Source organism: Rhinolophus sinicus, chromosome 5 (genome assembly GCF_057876585.1).
Source record: "Rhinolophus sinicus isolate RSI-liver-muscle chromosome 5, RSI-T2T, whole genome shotgun sequence".
NCBI lineage: Eukaryota > Metazoa > Chordata > Mammalia > Chiroptera > Rhinolophidae > Rhinolophus > Rhinolophus sinicus.
The window spans coordinates 90055072-90074320 of record NC_142505.1 but is presented as its reverse complement, the minus strand read 5'-3'; the positions used below and the strand labels follow the sequence as shown (position 1 = coordinate 90074320).

The 19249-nt window shown below is 53.0% G+C and overlaps 1 protein-coding gene across 5 annotated transcripts in view; it reads right to left on the bottom strand.

Moving 5' to 3' along the window:
• SYNPO (synaptopodin) overlaps positions 1–16737 on the bottom strand; it is a 63389-nt gene extending 46652 nt beyond the window's left edge. The window contains exons 1-2 of one of the 5 annotated variants that reach the window (XM_088798735.1): positions 4194–4283; positions 3357–3402 (exon numbers count right to left, since the gene is read on the bottom strand). The gene's annotated coding sequence lies outside the window, so the exon portion shown is untranslated. Of the gene's footprint in view, positions 1–3356; positions 3403–4193; positions 4327–4868; positions 4990–16721 lie in introns of those variants that run through there. The other 4 variants (XM_088798738.1, XM_088798737.1, XM_088798736.1 and 1 more) reach the window with 4 other exon arrangements.
• Between the last annotated feature and the right edge of the window lie 2512 nt (positions 16738–19249).

Below are 19249 nucleotides of genomic sequence, written 5' to 3'. Positions count from 1 at the left end.
AGTTGTGTATGTGTGCACGTATGTGAGCATGTGTGTGCACGCACACATGTGGTGGGGGTTGTTGGAATCTGCAGAGTTGTCGGGAGTGGCCCAGGAGGTGGCTCCGCCAGACCAAACAATCCCAGCACTTCGAGCTCCAGGCTTTCCTCTGACTGTTTGCTTTCTTTCTCTCCTTTCCAGCTCCCCTTTAACCAGTTCCTGCTTCCAGTGAGTGCAGCTGGGAGAGGGGCCCTGGCAGGGTAGGTGCGAGGCCTCCCCTTCCTCCCTTCTCACACGTTTCCCACCTTCTTGGCTCCACCCTCCGGTCCCCGCCTTATTGCCACGGTCACCCCACGCAGGCCCCTTCTCCTCTCTGAGCCTCAGTTTCCTGGTTTCCTCCAGTAGGAAATCATTGACTACTCCTTGCCGCAATGGGAATGAATAGCACGGTCACTGCCCACGTTCTGCCCGGGGACTGGGGCACAGCATTCCCCCAGGAGGTGTTTGTGGCAAGATCTGAAACCAGTCCCTGTGGGAGAAGCCCTCCTGGGGCTCCTTGAGCCTCGCATCTCTGGCTTTACTCTCTACAAAGGCTCTGGCCCTGACCCAGGACTAGAAGGACTATTTGAGAGGAACTTGAGGGACAAGATCTTCTGGAGTCAGCCCAGGGCTAGGCCTCAGGCCTCCAGGTTCCGACCCAGCTAGGTAGTATTCACTGAGGACCTACTATGTGCCAAGAGCTTTAGGTTGGCTCACTTAATACCCACAGTGACCTGGTCCTGTTTCCTCACCTCAGGGCACATCACTCGGTGTCTGTCCTTCCGTATGTAAAGCAATGATGACACTCTCCTTAAGTCAGCAGAGTTAGTGATGGGCCCGATACCTTTGACCTACTGTTTATCAAGTGCCAGATGCAGTGTGTGCCAGGGCTCGTGTACCATCATCTCCTGAATCTTCATGACAACCCATTTTGCAGATCAGGAAAGTAGAGCTAAGAGAGATGCAGTGGCCTGGCAAGGTCCAATAGCTGTAGCAGGAGCAGAGCACAGGTCCACCTGACTTCTTTTTTTCCTTCCTTCCTTCCTTCCTTCCTTCCTTCCTTCCTTCCTTCCTTCCTTCCTTTCTTTTTTTTCCCTCCCCCAATCCAACAGCAAACTTCAGCTTCCTTTTGCCTGAAGTCCATATTGTCACCACTGGACCCGGATGTGTCTCTGTAGGTAAACTGCTCTGTCACTACTCCACACTCGGCCTTTCCCAAACCCAGGAAAAAGAAATCAAGGTGAAATTTAAGAGAGTGATGCCCCAGGGCGCCATTGTGGGTGGGTAAGCTAAGCTTAGCTAGAATCGCCAGCCTCAGTCTGAACCTGTGGCTTAGCCCACCAAGCGTGACATATTTAAGGGGACCATGGTCACATGAACAGTTTCATTTTCTAAATGAGAATGTTTCATTAGGAGGAGGTTCCTCTTTAAGACCACATCCTTCCCACGAAGCAACGCCACCTCCCACGCCTGGGCAGGCAGATCTCACTGTAACGAGGAACACAAAGCTGCCCAGTGCATCATAAAGCTGGTCAGTCTCTGTTTGCCCTTGGACTTGGGTGTAGATGCAAGACCCACAAGGCCAGTAGGATGTGATAAATTCTGCAAGCAGGGAATGTGTCCCTGACCCTGGACAGCTGCTTCCCTAGGATTTGAAAAAGCTTTGAACCTGGGCCCAAGGAGTGTAGATGACTCCATTCCTGATCCAGGAAGCCTGACCTAAAACTCACAGGATTCTTCCCCCAAGAAAGGCACCCTTCTAGAGAAACAAGAACCACTTAGAAGTAGACAGATGTTTCATCTTAGGAATGAGCTAGAGAATTACTTCAGTCTCGCTGAGGAGAATGTCTCCTGGGGCTGGTAGGGACACTGAGACCCCAAGAGGGCAAGGAGCTGGCCCTGGGCTCCTTCCTCTGCGCCTGCTGTCTCCCCAAGAAGGTGCCATGAATTCATCCTCACCCCAGGATGCCATCCACATCCTTGAGCCAAAGTTTGGTACCCTCTGCCTGTTGCAGGATGAGACAGGAAAGGACCATCTAGGAAGCTATACCTCCTGCAGGAGGGCAGGGTCATGCTTTTCTAGAGAGCTGGGGATGAGACAGATCACCAGTGAACAGCCAGGGCTAAATGATCACCGTTGTGAATAACAATAGCAGCAACAGAGAGACACTCAGAAAGGGGGAGGCATCCCTGGGCCTGTCCTCAGTGATTCCAGCTCCAACCAGCCCAGCCTGGAGAAGTGACCACAAGGCTCTGACTCCCCACACCCCCCGTAACCTCTCAGTGCACCCCTCCCAGGCCGCTCCCATGTTGGCACATAAAATACAGCCAAGTGGCCGGGGAGCTGGGGTTGAATGGCAGGAAAGGCTGAAGCCAGGGTGGCCCCTCGCCTACCAGCCCACCCTGGCAACACAAAGCAAGGCTGACGCCGGACAAAGCACTTGAACCTGTCAGTCAGGGAACAATCTCTTTTCCGAAATCCTTGCCTTTGACCTTGGGCACCCAGCCCTGATCTGGGATGGGTTGATCTTTTCCCAGCTCTGCCTATTCCCATCCCCAGTCTCTTTCCACACAGCACACACACACACACACACACACACACACACACACACATTCAAAGGTGACAACTGAGCTTTTCACTCCAATCACAGAGTTACAGGGCTGCTAACTTATGGGGACCAAAGGATAATCTGTACAACAGATCAGCAGATCATATTAGGGTCCTAAACAGCCCAAACCAACACTCATGAGTGTTTCAAATGGTAGAAGCATAAAGAAAGCCTGGTCCCAAAATGGATAGGACCCTAGGGATCTCCTAGCCCTCCCCAGTCTTCATGCATTTGGATAGTTTACACTTTTATTTAAATCCACTCACTGGTTTGATGTGCTTTTATATATTTTTCCCTAACGTTGGTGAAAATAACACACAATCCTTGTTAAATGGAAACTGGCAGTCCACGTGGCACCATTTCATGAGCGGCCAGAGCGGTGTGCACTGCACTTTGGGAAATGCTATCTTGGCCCCACCTTGCCATTGTGAGAATGGGGAAACGGAGGCTTGGAGACAGGAGAAAATCTGTCCAACATCCACAGCAAGGCAGTGGCAGGGCCACAACCCAAAGAGCCCAGATCCTAGCCAGCCTTGCTCCTTAGGGAAAGAAGACCCAGGACTCAGATGCCCCTGGGGTTCCTGGGGTGCCCCCACTTGCCACACAATCAGAGTGCAGCCTACAGCCTTTTCCCAAGGCTGAGCCCATGGCCCAGTAATCCTCCAACCCCCTTCCCCCACTGTCTCCCTGATGCCGTGGGCAACCTCTCCCCTCTTTTGCTTTCCTCACCTTCTAGGGCTATCGTGAATATGCCACGCTCCTGGAGGCAAGCATTCTGAAAAAGATGAAAACAGATGAGGGAGAAAAGATTGTTATCAGCCCCTTACTCTGTCTCAGCCTTTCTCTCTGGGAAATGGGTAGAAATTTGGCAGGTGTGAGAAGACTGAACTGGGCTGGAGGAAATGGAATGAAGGAGGATGGTGGCCACAGGGGAGTCCCAGCATAGAGGGGCTGCCACCAACTCAGCTGGGGTGTCTCCTCACCCCAGACGACCCTCCCAGGAGGCAGCCAGCAGACTCCCAGGCCCTGGGTGACAGGTAGAAGTCTGCCCAGGACTTGGGTCATAGGAGGCCAAGAGAGAGAGGCCAATTTAGCCCTGTGGGCAGGACACTTTACTGACCTGGAGATACACTGACGTGTTGACACACACACTCATCCATGCAACATGTACCCACACACAGAACTCAGGCATTCACTCTCTTGACACGCTCTCACTTGTGCAGATACGAAAGACCCCAACCCTTCCTGAAGGGCATCCCCTCACACACACATACACATACACCCTGGGACACACAGCAGGGCCAGCCTACATCTCTCCTCCCCCCAGCCCCAAGTCCCAGGCTTGGCGGCGTCTCTGTCCCGCTGCCTGGAGACACATGTGGTTTCAGTTAGCAAGAGAGCGGGCATTTCCGTCCCAGACAGCCAGGCCCTGCCAGGGCCCCGGCCCCACCGGCGCCCCGCACGAAGGGCCACCTCGCCCCCCACTCCTCCACTGGCCATCCCGGGGACCCAGAGACCCCAATCCCCTGGAAGACCCTGCTCTCCTCTTCCGAGGCCTCCCCTCACCTGGAGCCAGAGTCCGCACCCGCTCTCGCAGGGCCCGGCTGTGCCCAGACTCTGGCCACGGCTGCCCGCCTACCTCCTCTCTCTTGCTCTGTCTCCAGCAGGCTGAGCGGGATGGGAGGAGGGCAGGGTGTCAGGGGGGCGGGCGGGAGGGAGGGGAGGGGGCGTGTGGAAATGAAACTTTAATAACAGAGCCCCTTTTGTTTCCGAGCATATGGGATATTTCATACATACTGAAGACATTAGCCGTCTATATTTTTAAGGTCTCGGGCTAAAGGATGAATAAATACAGCCCATGTTCTGCTCGGCACACACGCACATGCAGAGTGCTGACTTCTGGAGCATTTCAAAACCCAAAGAAAAAGCCCCCAGTGACACTGGACACTTAAAAATAAATATGTTTCCAAAAACTCAGGCTCGCCTTGCCCCCTTTAACAGCCACCTGGAGGCCCTGAGGTTCCTTTTCTCTCCCTGCCCTCCCTCCACCCCTTCTGCCTTCCGCTACATAGCAGGAAAAGCAAGCCCCTAGAATCAAGCCCCCCACTCCAATTCTCTTTCCCAGGACCCCTAACACCCGGCAGGATCCCAGAGTGTCAGAGTTCTGAAAGAACTTGAAAATCTTTGCCCTCCTCATTTCAGAAACAGGAGCCCAAGGCCCAGAAAGGGGCAGGGACTTGCCTGAGGTCACACAGCAAATCAGGATCTTGAGCCAACGGGCAGTGCCTTCTTCTTTCAACAGGAGGGATCTCCCACTTCCCCACCTCAAGGTTGGGGGAGGGGAGACCCTAGGGCCCCAGAGGGAGGGCTGAGGTGTGGTCTGGGAGAGTGCCCGCCTGTCTTTCCCACTAGACGGCCGCTCTGGGCACCCATCCAGGGGAGACGTCAGCAGGGCTGGGAACTGGGCCGGCCCCAGGAAATCCCCTTCAGGCCGGCAGATCCCAACAGGCCTGGAGGCCTCAGGTGTCGGAGCCTCCCTCCCTGATAGTTTGGCTTCAGGTCCTTTGTGCCCTCTATCTGTCCTCTGGGAGGAAAACCTGAAGTCCAGAGAGGGCTACGGTCAAAGTCACACAGCAAGACGATGGCAGAGTGGAAAATCTAACTTGGGTCTTCAGAGCCTGCTTGCTGGCATGCATTGCTAGCACGCTTGGTTCTCCAGTTCCCTCCGGTCAGGGTGCCTTCCTCCTGGTCGCAGATTCCCCCACTACATTCCCCCAGCAGTGCCCACAGCTCCCCATTTCAGTTAGAGTTTAGTCCCTTCTCACCAACTGTCCAACCATTCATTTAGTTAACGCAGTGCTTGACGCATAGTAAGTGCCCGTAATAAATGTGAACAATTTATGGTGATGATGCTGGCTGAGTTTCTGCCAGGCACCAGCCCCGTGCAGGCATGGTGGCTGCATCAGTTACTGTGAGACAAACCCACACCTTCCTGGGGCGCACGGTAGAGAAAGAGCCTCCTTCTTGGCTCACCTCTTCTCCCCATTTGGGAGAAACTGAGGCTTAGAAGCTTCAGAGGTCCAGAAGCTTCCCCAGGCCACACTGGTGGTAGGTAACATGGCTGGTCTTCCAACCACGACTTCTTAATGCCAGAGTAAGTGCTCAGAATCTTCTGGAGGCTCATTCACCACTTGGCCCCAGCCCTGGACCCAAAACTGCCACCACCATGTTACCACTGAGTGTCTGCTTTAGTGAGAGTAGACAGGCAGAGCACCCCAAACTCTCCATGAAAAGGGGCTTTGATTCAGGGACTGGGGAACGGGGCTCTTGGCCTCCTTCTGCCATTAGTGGCTGTGTGAGGTCCCCTCTTTAAGGATATAGTTTTTCTCCTCTGTAAAGTGGAGATAACCATTTCACTGAATTATGGTGATTATGTGGTATCAAGGGGATGAGGGGGGCTGGGTTCTGCATTAGGAAGGTTTCCAGGGAAGTGAGAGGTGATTTCTCAGTGCTAATTGTTTCATAAGATAACAATAAAACAGCCATTCGTGGAGCACGTACTCTGGGCCAGACACTGTGCTAGTGTTTCACGTGTGTCGCCTGCTCACTCCTGAACACCTGACGACCGTACAAGGCTGGTAGGGAGGCTGGGCTGTTGGCCTGACGCCCCCCAGCCTCAACATGGCCGAGCCCACCAGGCTCCAGCCCACGCTCTTAACTGGCCCTTAGGTCAGTGTTTTCTATCCGCAGGGTCAGTGTGAGCCCCTGGAGGGATGAGACTGAGTCCCTGGAGGGGTGAGGTTCAGCCCCATACTTTCTATTCTCCCCACCTTGGGGCTGAGCACAGTGCTTTTGTTCTTAATTGGTATTAATGAATATTTGCTGGAATGAATACTAGAGTGGCCCTGGTGAGTCTCTGATGGAAGGAGGTGGCGGTGGTGGTAGTGGGGTGAGTGTGTGTGTGAGCGTGCACGTGTGTGCATGTGTGCGTGCGTTTGTGCGCATGTGTGTGCATGCGTGTGCATCTGTGTGTGTCTGTGTGTGCATGTGTGTGCACGTGTGTGTGCATGAGCATATGCATGTGTGTATGCATGTATGTGTGCGTGTGTGTGCATGTGTGTGTGCGTGTGCATGTGCGTGTGCACGCGCGTGTGTGTGTGTGTGTGCCCGCACATGCACACTGCTTTCTCAGCCTGGCGAGGCTTGCCTGGCCCTTGCGGAGCCCATGACCATGTTTACTATTCACAGGTGTGATCCCGCTGCTGATGAGCATGAGGGTTTTGACCCGTCAGTTTCTAATCCGGCCCGACTCACCCCTCCTTAGGCAGCCTGGTGGTCCCCTGCACCCAGGAAGTAACTATATTGACGTGCACAGTGCACTCCAGTCCAGAACTCCTGGGCTCAGGGACCCTTTTGTGTGTATGGCTGGTGAGGGGTGGGAAAACAGTTCTTGAGCAATGGGCTCAGAGTAAGAGATGATAAATGCAGACTTAAAGAAACAGGAAACCCCAAAGCCCACTGCCCCCCACTTACCAACATAGCAGAAGCTACAGGAAGACAGCAGGGATGATTTTGTTTCCCCAGGAGAGTGCAGTAAGACACTGCACATTGTCCCCAAACCCTCACTCTCACAGGCTGGCAAGGAAGCACCAGCTTTTCCCATCCAGGCTCCCCTGCTAGGGATCAGAATGTAAGAAGAAGTCAGGAGGTTACCACCCTCAGACTCCACTGGCTGGGCACTTGGCTAGGCCAATTGGTGTAAAAAGTCATATACCATCTTCCTCCTCCCTCTGGCTTCTATGTACTGATTCAGGTCTCAAATGAACAGAGAGCCTGAGACAGGGCAGGAGGTGGCAGCCCCTTCTGGGTCCCCACCCCCTGCTCAGCAGGACACCGGTGACCAGGCCCTGTCTTCCCAGGGACCTCAGGAAGGCACCCTGGCTGTGAGAGGTGTGGCCCACAGGCCTCGGCACCCTCATCTCTGGCAGAACAACCTTCACCAGGGCCTCCGCTGACATATGAGCCGTCCTGATCAGATCACCGGTAATTGAGTTGCTTTGGGGGGTAAATTCCATCCAGATGTGAAGGGCAGGGTGGACTTCCTGAGTAAAGCGGGGGGGGGGGGGGGGGGGTCCTGATACACGGGGGGGCCATGCAGCCAACTTGCCAAGCACCCAGACGGCCTCGGCTAGAACGTCACCTTCTGAAAAAGCCAAAGGGAGAATTTCAGGGCCAGGACATCTGAGTCCAACTTCCTTAGTGGGAAGATGGGGAAACTGAGGCCAAGAGAGCCTAGAGAACAGAAGAGAGTGGTCCAGCAATAACGGATTCCAGCTCTCCTCCCTGGCCAAATCTTTTCAGGCTGGGGGTGTTTAGATGGAAGCAGGCAGGGTAGCCCCTTCCCCAGAAATTCCCATCAGGCCTTGGATTGGGAGGTCAGGTGTGGGGGTCAGTGAATAGGGAATCTGCTGGTGCGGGAAGCTCTAATCACCTCCAAACCAGTGAGAGCTCTGTGTTCCATTGGCAGGGATTGTGGGTGTGGGGAGAGAAGATTCCAGGGGAAGCCCATAAAAACACGTCCCCACTGCTGCCCTCCCTTGCACATCGTGGGAGAGCCTGTGGCTTGGGCCTCTGTTCCCAGGGGAGACCCCTCCACGCTTCTCTCCTTTGGCCCCCTCTAGGCCACATACCTTCCTGGCTCCTTTGGGCTGACTTACTGGAAGGCAGGAAGAGGCCAGCCAGCCCCGGGGAGGTGGGGGTGGGGGGCACATGAGAACTTGGAGAGAATGAGAGGAAATGAGGGGGGAGTGGGCTAGGGTGGGGGGAGATTAAGAAGGGAATTTTTTCCCTCCTGCCTCATGTTTTGGCTGCCTTAGTGTGAACATGTCTAGGTGCCTTATCGCGAAGGCCAGCGTAGTCTGCATGAGAAAGAAAATAGTGTCTGCAGCGGGAAAAATTACATCTTGATAAAATATCCCTTTGGAATGGCATTGTGGGTCTCTTATCAGCAGTCAGCTGGGCCCCACATACCTCTTGTCTGACTGTGCCCAGGCCCCCAACCCTCTCTTTTACTTCCCCTGTCCTCCTACCCTGTTCTTTCCCCCAGAAAGTGGCCTGGTCCAAAACTGCCTGGAAAGTCAGGAGACCCAAGCTCTAGTCCTGTTTCTGTTACCGATGCTGTGTGAAATGGGCCAAATCCCTTCTTCTTCCTGGGCCTCAGTTTCCCCTCAGTTAAGGGCAGGAGGGATGGCTGGTCTGGATGGTTTCTAAAGATACTTCCAGGATTCACACTTTGTGATGTTGACATTTTCGTGCTTCGTGGTTCTGTGTTGTAAAAATTTCCAACCTTCACTCAAAAGTCATCACATGCTCAATGTTTCTGATCACACATGTGCAAATCCCCTTCATTGCCATTGGACACAGGAAGCTGTTGCCTCAACCCCGGGTAAAGCTACCTAACTCGGAGTTTGTGCAGCTGAGAAGGGGGTCCTCCTAGCTCCCACCTAAGAAGTGCTGGAAGGAGAACATAAGGCTTGCAAATTTGGGGACCCAAGTGTTTTTCTCAAAACACTTCCTACATGGAAATACATATAGGAAACAGGCAAGTAAAGCAACTGGGTTGCTCTCCCACCTGCCCTTTCCCCCACACTCTGGGGGTGTGCACGCCATGGACGCAGTGGATGGAGGCTGGGACGAAGCCGTGGGAGACCCGGCTCAGCCACTGCCTTGCTGTATGACCTTGCAAGAGCCTTTCCTCTCTGAGCCTCAATGTTATCATCTGAAAAAAAATGGGAAGGATAGCACGAACCACCAGGTTATTGAGAGCTAAAGTAAGTAGAAAATAGGAAAGTGCTCTGCAAACAGTAAGAGCTTATTATTATAATATCAGAATGTAGGCCTTGGAGTTCCAAATGTCAGACCTGGGAGGGCTTTTAGAGACGGCCTGTCCAAGTCTTTCCTCATGCAGTTGGGGAAACTGAGGCCCAGAGGGAAGGGAGGGATTTGGCGAAGTTCACGCTATAAGACAGCAGAACTAGGAGCGAAGGAGCGAGCTGGGGAGGCAGTGGGACCACCCTCTTTGGCCATGTTCAAAAGTAGGAGACGCCATCTGTTAGGAAGGCCTGTCCATAGGATGGGGAGGATTTTTAGGGATTCTGCTCAGCTTGGGGATTCCATATGCGCCCTCTGAAATACTCAGAGTCTGGGCCTTCCCCTTTTCAGCCTCCCAGCCCTGCAGGGCAGGAATAGAGAAAAAGCTCTTTTGTGTAGCAGCCAAGCCCCAGCTCTGACCCGTATTTTTTTTTCCTAAAGACCTTCCTTCTGGCAGAGAAGCCCCAGCTGCACTCCCCCAGCCCTACCCAGCCAGCTTCCCCTGCCACCTTCCACACCACCCTCAAGCCATGCTCCTTGGCCTGCTCACAGGATTCCACAGAGCACCTCTGTCCTCTGGCCGTCTGGGTGGCAGCGTATGGGCAAACACACGCGTGATAGTCCGCAGGCTGGAGAAAACAGGGCCAGGCTGCCATAACCAGGCAGGGAACCTCCCTCCTTCCAGCAAGGACAGCCCCTACCCCATACCTGACTTCTCTCATCATCTGCTTTCCTAGGCTTTGTCATTCCAGACACAAGTACTGCCAGAGCTGGCAGCCCTCTCCAGGCCATGAGTGGCACATAAGCAGTTCCGGGATCACCATTCCACTGCCTGTTTTCCTGCTGAACCCAGACACTGCCTCAGAATCCTTCTCAACACAGAATCCAGCCGGTACAGACTTGGGCTAGCCAGCACCAATCAATCTGAACAGGTAGAAAAATATTTTTACCGATAAGAATAGGCCAAGCCATTCACAGTACACAAAGTAGAGCTAAGGTCAGAAAGGGGAGGGGACATGCTTGAAGGCACTGCAAATTAAGCACTGAACAGGGACCAGAGCCCCGATCTTCAGGGCTCTTCCTGCAACTCCTACTGGCTGAGCATCTGCAAGAAAGGCACTTCCTTCACTGTCCTGGTTCTGTCCTCACCTCAGCTCCCAGCATTCCCCAGGGGCAACCTTTTCCCTGTTCTCTGCCTCAAGATAGTACACAAGTCAGGCCCACCCCAGGTAGTGTCCCCAGTCCCCGCCCCTAAGCTGGTTTCCCTGCAAATGAGGAAGCCAGAAACCAAGTCCTAAGAGGTACCGTTCAAAGAAATGGGTTTGTGCAGACTCCAGGGCGCTTTCCTCATGGTGGACAAATCTCTGAAGGACTGTGCTGGGACCGAGTGAATCTACAGAGATGGGAGGAAGGAATCTACAGAGATGGAATGCTATAGGAAGGCAGATTTCTGTTCAGTCTAAAGAAGGGCTTTCTCACAGTCAATTTGCCCAACAATGGAAAGAGATACCTTTGGAGGTAGTGAGCACCCCGTTACTGGAGAAGTGCAAGCAAGTTTCAGATTCCTACATGGGGTGGGCAGGGCCTGGAGGAGGTGTGAGAAGAGATGCCCTCAAAAGCCCTTTTGTGTCCTGAGAGGGTGTGATTTGGGCAAACACACGCAGTCACTCATGCTCACAAGCCACAGTCCCTCAAACACAAGCCCTCTGTCCTCAGAGAGCAGGGTCAAGACTTTATCCCCAGGCATGTCCTCAGTCCCTCCAGCTCTGGGGTCGAAGGGGGGAAGGGTACTCAGAACTCCAAGATCGCTGCCCTGCACTCACTGGCCCAGGGTCCAGCCCCAAAGTCTCCTTCTCCATGGAGCCTTTCAGAGTTCCCCAACTGCAGTGCTCTTCCCCCTCCAAATTACCACACTCGTGTTTGTTGGTTTGATTCCACCTTGAATCAGAACAGCCTTTCTCAAGATTATTTTTGGTGGCACAGGGACACTGCATGCAAACATCTAATCTCTCAGCACTGAGAAAGTTGTCCTTTGAAAAACTGTTTTTCATTCACCAAGGATAGGGTGGCTAGATTTAGCAAATAAAAATACAGGCTGCCCAGTTAAATCTGAATTTCAGATAAACAACAGTAATTTTTTTCCAATATAAATATGGCCTATGTAATATTTAAGATAGGCTTATACTAAAATATTATTCATTGTTTATCTGAAATTTAAATGAATTGGGCATCTTATATTTTATCTGGTAGCTCTAATCAAGGAAAAAGTCTTAGCTGGGTGCTAGCCTGTCTTTCTCTCACACTTGCTAATCTCTCTCTCTCTCTCTCTCTCTCTCTCTTTCTCTAAATCAAAGAGAAAGCAAATCTCAGGGTCTAGGTAGAATTAACATTGTTTTGTTTTCATGATATTTAATTTATGCGGCTACTCTGCGTGGCAAGGGACTCAAGTCTTCCATTTACAGTAGCAACATGAAGTTCCTTTTTAAAGAAATGCATTCAAGTTTTTAAAAGTGGGTCAATTTAAAGAAATATGTTATATAAGTAAAATCACAGGCTAAACACCAGATATGACAAAAAAGAAACCCAGAAATGTGGAGCCCACAGGACAGGCGTGGGGCTACCTGATAAGGTGCTCTCACCTCCCCGACCTGTGAGCTCCTAGGGACAGGGTCCCTTCCTCCCTAGTCATGGTCTCCTATCCACACAGGCACAGTGGCTGGAATTCTCCAGCCCCCAGGGCAGGCCCGAGGGAAGTGCAGAGGCTCTGCCGGCTGCATGTGTTGCAATTCTGGGGGAAAGGTTTCAGCCCGTCCTCCATCACTGAGGTCCCCGGAGCCCCTTTATACAAAACAGCCTCCCCAGCCCGGGCTTAACTTCAGAGAGGCTGTTTCTGAGGAGGCAGCCGCCAGGGACTTCTCCATGTGTTTCCAAGTCAAATCCAAACCTTTTCAGCTTTGCCAGGAAACCACCCCCCTTCCCCACTCCTGCTGCCTCCGGGAGTCAGGGCGGGAGTCAGGGCCACAGGGCCGTGGCCTCCCAGACGCCCCACCCCTAACTCCCAGCCCAGAGTCCACTGGTGCCCTCACCCCAGGCCTGGCACTCTCTCCTTATCTGCTCCCCACCCCCTCCAGCCGAGGCTCAGAAGAGAGAGAGCCTTGCAATTAGAGATGGGGAGATGGGAGAGGAGCAGAAAAGCATCTAATTCCCTTATTGCAGGGCTGGGCCCAGCCCCTCCTTAGAACATGAAGGGAGGGGGTGGGGACCCGTATTAGCGAGTCTACTGCACGGGAGCTCCTCCTCGTTAGAAACCCTTCCCTACTCCTTTTTATCATCATCAACAGCAACTATGATAAGAGCTATTCTTGTTGAGACGCTCCATGTATCAGGCACTGTGCTAAGTATTTTCCTGAATCTTCTCATTTCACCCTCATGAAGACCCTCTGAAGTGGGAATTGTTATTATACTATTTTAGAGAGGAGAAAGTTGGGACTCAGGGGTGCTGAGTAATTTGACCAAGGTCACACAGCTAAAGGGGACAGAGCCTAGGATTTGAACCCAGGCAGGGTGGTTGCAGACACCCTCCCTGAACCCCCTGCCTCAGCTGCAGGCTGTCAGTATCAGAAAGGATCTAGGAAGCGAGGTGGGGAAACTGAGAGACCCACAACCAAAGGCTGCCAGGCTCCATGTGATCCCAGCAGGAATCCCCTCCCCCACCGCCCCCAACATCTGCTCACCACCTGAGAGGGAGCACTTCACTAATTCCCGGTGTGGCCTGGGATAGCCCCTTGCCCTCTCTGGGCCGCTGTGTCCTCCTTTGAACTCTATCACAGGGGCACTGGCCACGTTGAGATGGTCCCTCTGCCCCCTCTAGGAGCCTGCAGCTCCAGCTGGAGTGGAGCCAGGGGAGCACATGGGTGTGGGTAAGGCCTGGGGACCATCTCAGCTTGACTCCCCTCTGATCCTCAGCAAAGAAGCTTCGCCCCAAGGCAGAGGCAGGCTCAGCCCAGACATCAAAGGACCTGAGCCGCTGGCGCTTTCATGGGAGCCTTGTAAAGTAATAGGAAACATGAGGATGACACTGTGCCCCAGCCCCAAGGCAAGACTTGGGAAAATGAAAAGAAGAATCTCTTGGCAGCCCTCTGCACGGGCTTTGGCTGAACTCGAGTCCCTCACAGCTGCCTCGGCCTGTCCTCTCCCCACCAGGCTGCTTGCAGCCACCCTGGAGGATGGGGGTCCTATGCATGGCTGCGGGGCTGGGGCCTCTCCCCACAGCAAAGGAACCTGTGCATGGGGGGCCCCTTCCTCCCATCGTCCAGGGGGCACCAGAGCTGGGAGCTCACAGACACTTAAAGTGAACCCTCACGTGAAGATCCTTGAGCTGCCTCAGACCTCAGGACTGGGGGGCTCGTCATCAGATACCTTCCTCTCTCCACCCCTGCCAAGTGCATCAGGAGCAGTTGATAGGACTTTCAGGCCTGTCACTCCCCTGCTCAAAACTTTCCCAGGGGGCAATTTGGTGACGTCTAGTGAATGCTGGGTTCATGTACCCTTTGATCCAGCAGTACCACTTCTAGGCTATTTATCTGACATCTGTACCAGCCCATGTGCTCAAAAGTGAATGAACAAGGACATATTCATTGCAGGATTGTTCATGGAAGCAAAAGTCTAGGAAAAAAAAGTCACTGTCCATCAGAAGAAACTCGCTAATGAAGTGCAGAGCGTTCATACAGCTGGACGGCACGTGGCAGTAACGTCAATGCTAAGAAATGATCTGCAAAGCATACAATGCAACGACATAGTGTGTAGGATATGCTCCCACTGTGTAAAAAGGAGGGCTGGATACATTGAATAACTACAGCCTAGAATATCTCTTTAAGGGTATGAAAGACCTGGCAATAGGGGTGTCTTCTAGGGAGGGAACTGGGGAAAGAAGAAGGGAAATTTTTTTTTTTTTATTGAGCATTCAGTTGTACTATTTGTTTTTTTTCCCTTACAATGAGCATGCAATATGAATTTTTTGGTGTCAAAAATATATATATATGTGAGGGCCAGCCCGGTGGCTCAGGCGGTTAGAGCTCCATGCTCCTAACTCCAAAGGCTGCCGGTTCAATTCCTTGAGTCCCGCAAGGAATGGTGGGCAGCGCCCCCTGCAACTAAGATTGAACACAGCACCTTGAGCTGAGCTGCCTCTCGGATGGCTCAGTTGGTTGGAGGGCATCCTCTCAACCACAAGGTTGCCGGTTCGACTCCCACAAGGGATGGTGGGCTGCATCCCCTGCAACTAGTAACAGCAACTGGACCTGGAGCTGAGCTGCGCCCTCCACAACTAAGACTGAAAGGACAACAACTTGAAGCTGAACCGCACCCTCCACAACTAGATTGAAAGGACAACAACTTGACTTGGAAAAAAGTCCTGGAAGTACACACTGTTCCCCAATAAAGTCCTGTCCCCCTCCCCCAATAAAAATCTTTTTTAAAAAAAATGTGAAAGCCTTTGGAAAAAAAATGGTTCCTTACTCTAGAGGATAGAGTCCAAAGGCCTCGCCTGACTTTATGGCCCCAGGAGTCCCTTTGACTGCTGCCCAAGCCTCTGCTTCTCTGCCCCCTTCCTGCACCCGACCCCACACATCTGTCATGGGGTATTGGGCTGCTCTCTCTCTCTCTCTCTCTCTCTCTCTCTCTCTCTCTCTCTCTCACACACACACACACACACACGCACACAGAATGAGATCCCTTCCTCTTGTGTCTCCCATGGTCCTGTGTCTGGGGCCTCTGAATACACGTAAGACCTACTTTCTTCTGGGGCTGCCACAAAGTCTCCTTGCTTGCCAACATGTGGAGCCCCTTTTTCTTGGCCTTGACTGTAGCGGAGTTCGCACCTCTTAAACATACTTCCCTCCGCCTCCCCAACCCCCAGCTTCAGGGGCTGGCGTTGCACAAATAGGTGAGAAAGTTCTAGGCAGGGCTGTGGAGCCAGAAGCTCACCCAAGGGGCCCTTCCACAGCCTGCATCCTTCACCCCTGGGGCACACCTGAGAGTGGGAAACCATACACTAAGGTGGGGCTGACAGCCAGGTTGGCTCCAGAGAGGGGGACCCTGGTCCTCCCCCTCCAGACCTGGGGCCTCACCTCTCACCCCAGGGCCCTGGCATCCACCTCCACTGGGCTTTGAGAAAAATGCGGGGAGGATATTTGTATGAGGCCTGACAAAGCCCAGTGAGGCTGGCCATCCCAAGAATGCAAGGGAAACCCTAGATTTTACAACCTTTTCTTTTAAAGAGAATATGGAGGCCCATTGACTTGTCCCAGGTCACACAGAAATCATGGAAGACACTGGACTGAAACAAGAGAACCTGACCCCATTTCCAGGGATTTGGGGTCACCTGGCTTGTTATGTGATCGTGGACAAATCTACTTCACTTTTCTGACTCTGCATCTAGAGTTTCATGATCATTAACATTTTAACACTCTAACATTCCAAAGTTTCAACTATCCATCTTTCCACTCATGCATATACCCATCCACTTATCGATTTATCTACTCAACCACCCATTCATCTACCTACCCTTCCAGTACCCCTTCATCCATACATCCATACATCCACCCACCCACCCATCCAGCCAGCCAGCCAGTCAGTCATCTATTCATACATACACACATCTACCCATCCACCCATTTATCTGCTCAACAAATATCTCGGGTTTTACTATATGCCAGGGCCTGTAGATACTCTGGTGAACATGACAGATACTCTTCCTGCCCTCTCAGAGCTAGCAGCTAGAGGGTGCACAATATCAATCAAATAACCCTACAAATGAGAGTATAATTGCAAACTATACTTGTAGAAGCCCCAGTTCTAATAGTGCTATTCCAGAGGAGTTTGGTGGCACCCCCAGTGTGTGATGCCAGTCATGGGGCAGGTATCAGAGACGGCTTCCCTGAGGAGGGGTCACTTGAGCTGAGACCTGGAGGAGGAGGAGGAGGCGGTTAACTAGGAGATGGGAAATTGGGGTGGAACGTGAACCCACGGGCTGTGGTTTAGGAGGTTCCTGCCAGAATCCCTCAGTGGGTCTGCTGCCCTGCGATTGATTCTAACCTCTGTGATTTGGGGATTTGCCTGAGCACGTCACAACGCTGGTCTCCGCTGCCTTACCTTAGAGACAGCTGGTACAGCTACGGTGCCATTTCTCCCTCCTCCATTTTCTAGCCTCTGCGGGGCACTCACCTCTGCCAGCCTGGCATACTGGCCTGCCGTTGCCCCATATGCCAGGGAGCTTGAAACCGATGCATCCCGAGGACCTTCAGAGCCTGGTACCTGTGCCCAGCTGGCAGCGTCCCTCTCTGGCGTGGCACAGCCACTAGGGCCTCTTGGCTCCACCCTCCATGGGGCCTCATTAGTGACAACAGGGAGACCTTTGCCCAGCTGAGGGCCTCCCGTGGCTCCTCTGGGGCCAAACCTGGCAGAGTCCCTAGATCACCCCAGATCTGTCAGCTCCTCCTTCAAGAAAAGATCTGAGGAGTGTCAAAAGCTCACACGGCCCCTTAGCCACGAGTCTCCCCTTGGATCGGTCTGTCCCCTTGCTGGTGCTGGGGCTCACAAGGGCATTCCAGCCTCCGTGCCTTGGCTGCAGCCATGCCCCCTTCCTAGAATGCTCCCCTCTCTCCTCCCATCCTTGCAGAAGCCTTCTTGCTGAAGCCTTCACCTGTTGGGTGCCCCAGTCTCTTCCTCATTCGAGGCAGTGAGTGCAACCTGGTGGGAGAGCTGGGGTTTTGGAGAAACAGTCCTGGGTTTGAGTCCTCATGAACTGCGAGCTTTGCTTTCTTTATCTGTAAATGGGAGAAAGATGGTAATAATAGTATCTACCTCAGAAGAGTAAATAAGAAGAGGCTTATAAAGTGCCTGGTGTACATAAGCACCCAATACATTGGCGCTACAGTTAGTGTCTGTGCTGCTGTGAACCCCTGAACTCGGCACCCCACGGCTGAGCCGCGCATTTGGAATCCAGGACAACCATTAGTTTTCCTGGTGGGCCTGTGCTGTTTCCCTGGCCTGGGCGTAGGGAGACTTGGCTATTGGGCCTGGCTCTGTCCTCGCGCCTTGCGTGACCTTGAGCAATCCGGTCCTCGGGGCGTCAGATGACTATCTGAGTTCTCAGCCTCTCCAGGATGGGCACCTGGGCTACCTTGCCTCTCTAGCCGTGTTGACCTCAGTGCTGGGCACACAGTAAGTAGGTCCTCAAAGTTGGCTTGAGAGTAAATAAGTTGGCAAAAGAGAGAAGGAGGGAGGGAGAAGGAGGGGCACATATGGAAAATTGAAGGACTCAGCAAAGGACCCAGGGACGTGGGGGGTGGGGGGGCGGGGTGCTGCCTCCTTCCACTTCAGAGCAGGTCTGGGAAAACTCCGGGTCTGTGAGGAAGCCAAGAAAGTGGTTTACAGCCTGGATTTACAGCGTGTCCAGCTGCCTAAGTCTGGACAAGCCGGGTCTGTTCAACTGTGTACCAAAGGCTGGGTGAGGCCTGCAGGAATGTGTGTGGTGAGAACGAGGGCAAGGCGCTCTGCTTACCACTTCTGTGACCTTAGGCAAGTGACTTCACCCCATCTGTGTGAGGGAGCGAATGACAGCGCCCGTTGTGGGGAGGATTCAACAGGGCCTCGGACGTGCTTGGCACATAGTAAATGCTCAGTCAGTGTGGTATTAAAATTATTATTGCTGTATTATCATTATTGTGTGTCTAAGTATGACCGTGTGCGTGAAGCAATGAAAGTGCCGGCTTCAGTTTGTGTGCATATGTGCATTGGTGAAAGGAAGAGAGTGCAGATTCTTGGGTTCCAGGAACCTTTGTGAGGTCACCTCCAAGTGACCATTCCCCTCCTCTAACGCTTCTTGGAGAGGTCACAGCTCCGGCTGCATTGTCACACACACTTCTCCCCAAGGACCCAAGGAGGCCGCCAAGCCCGCCTTAGTAGCCCACTCTAAGGCTGCACTGCTCACTCGAGCCTGGTCTTCCCATATCCAGTCAGTGGTAAGCAGGCTTGTCACTGCACAGGCCAGTGCCTGGGGGAAGGGCTCAGGAAATTATGTCCCGCTCTTGTGTCTGCTACAATCCCCACACGAGTCGCAGCAGTCCCTGGCAGCAGGTAGGGTTACAGAGAAGCGGCTGTCTTTCACACCGTATGAACTGGCAGAGAACTATGAAGCCAGCTTCCCCATTTTGCAGATGGGCAAAGTGGGCCCAGACAGGACTTAACCCAAGGTCTCAGTTCCCGTCTAGGACTTCCCCATCTCATAGTGCTGAGAAGGATGTGTTTCTGTGCTGGCCAGTGACCCTAGCTGCCCACAGCAGGCACCGCCAACCACCTGCCTCCAAAGGTGGCGCCAGGGCACGATAGACATTGTGGGCAGGCTCCAGGGCGAGCAGGTGAGCTGCATTGGCGGAATGAAGAAACGAGGGTCTGCATATGCGAGTTAAATCGGTTCAGGCTTTCTGGAAGTCAGTTTGATCATGTGCCCTCCAAAGCCTCCATACAAGAAACTTTGACCGATTTTACTTCTTGGAATTTATTCTAAGGAAATAATCCACATGTGTACAAAGGTGTAGGTACAAAGAGATTTAGTTCTGCATTGTCCATATGAGGGAAATTGTGAAAATCCCCCAAAAGGTAGCACCATGGGCCAGCTGCACGATGGAGGCACCAGCAAGCTGGGTGGGGGTCTACATTTCTGAACATGCGTGGAGGAAGGCAGGCTGCAA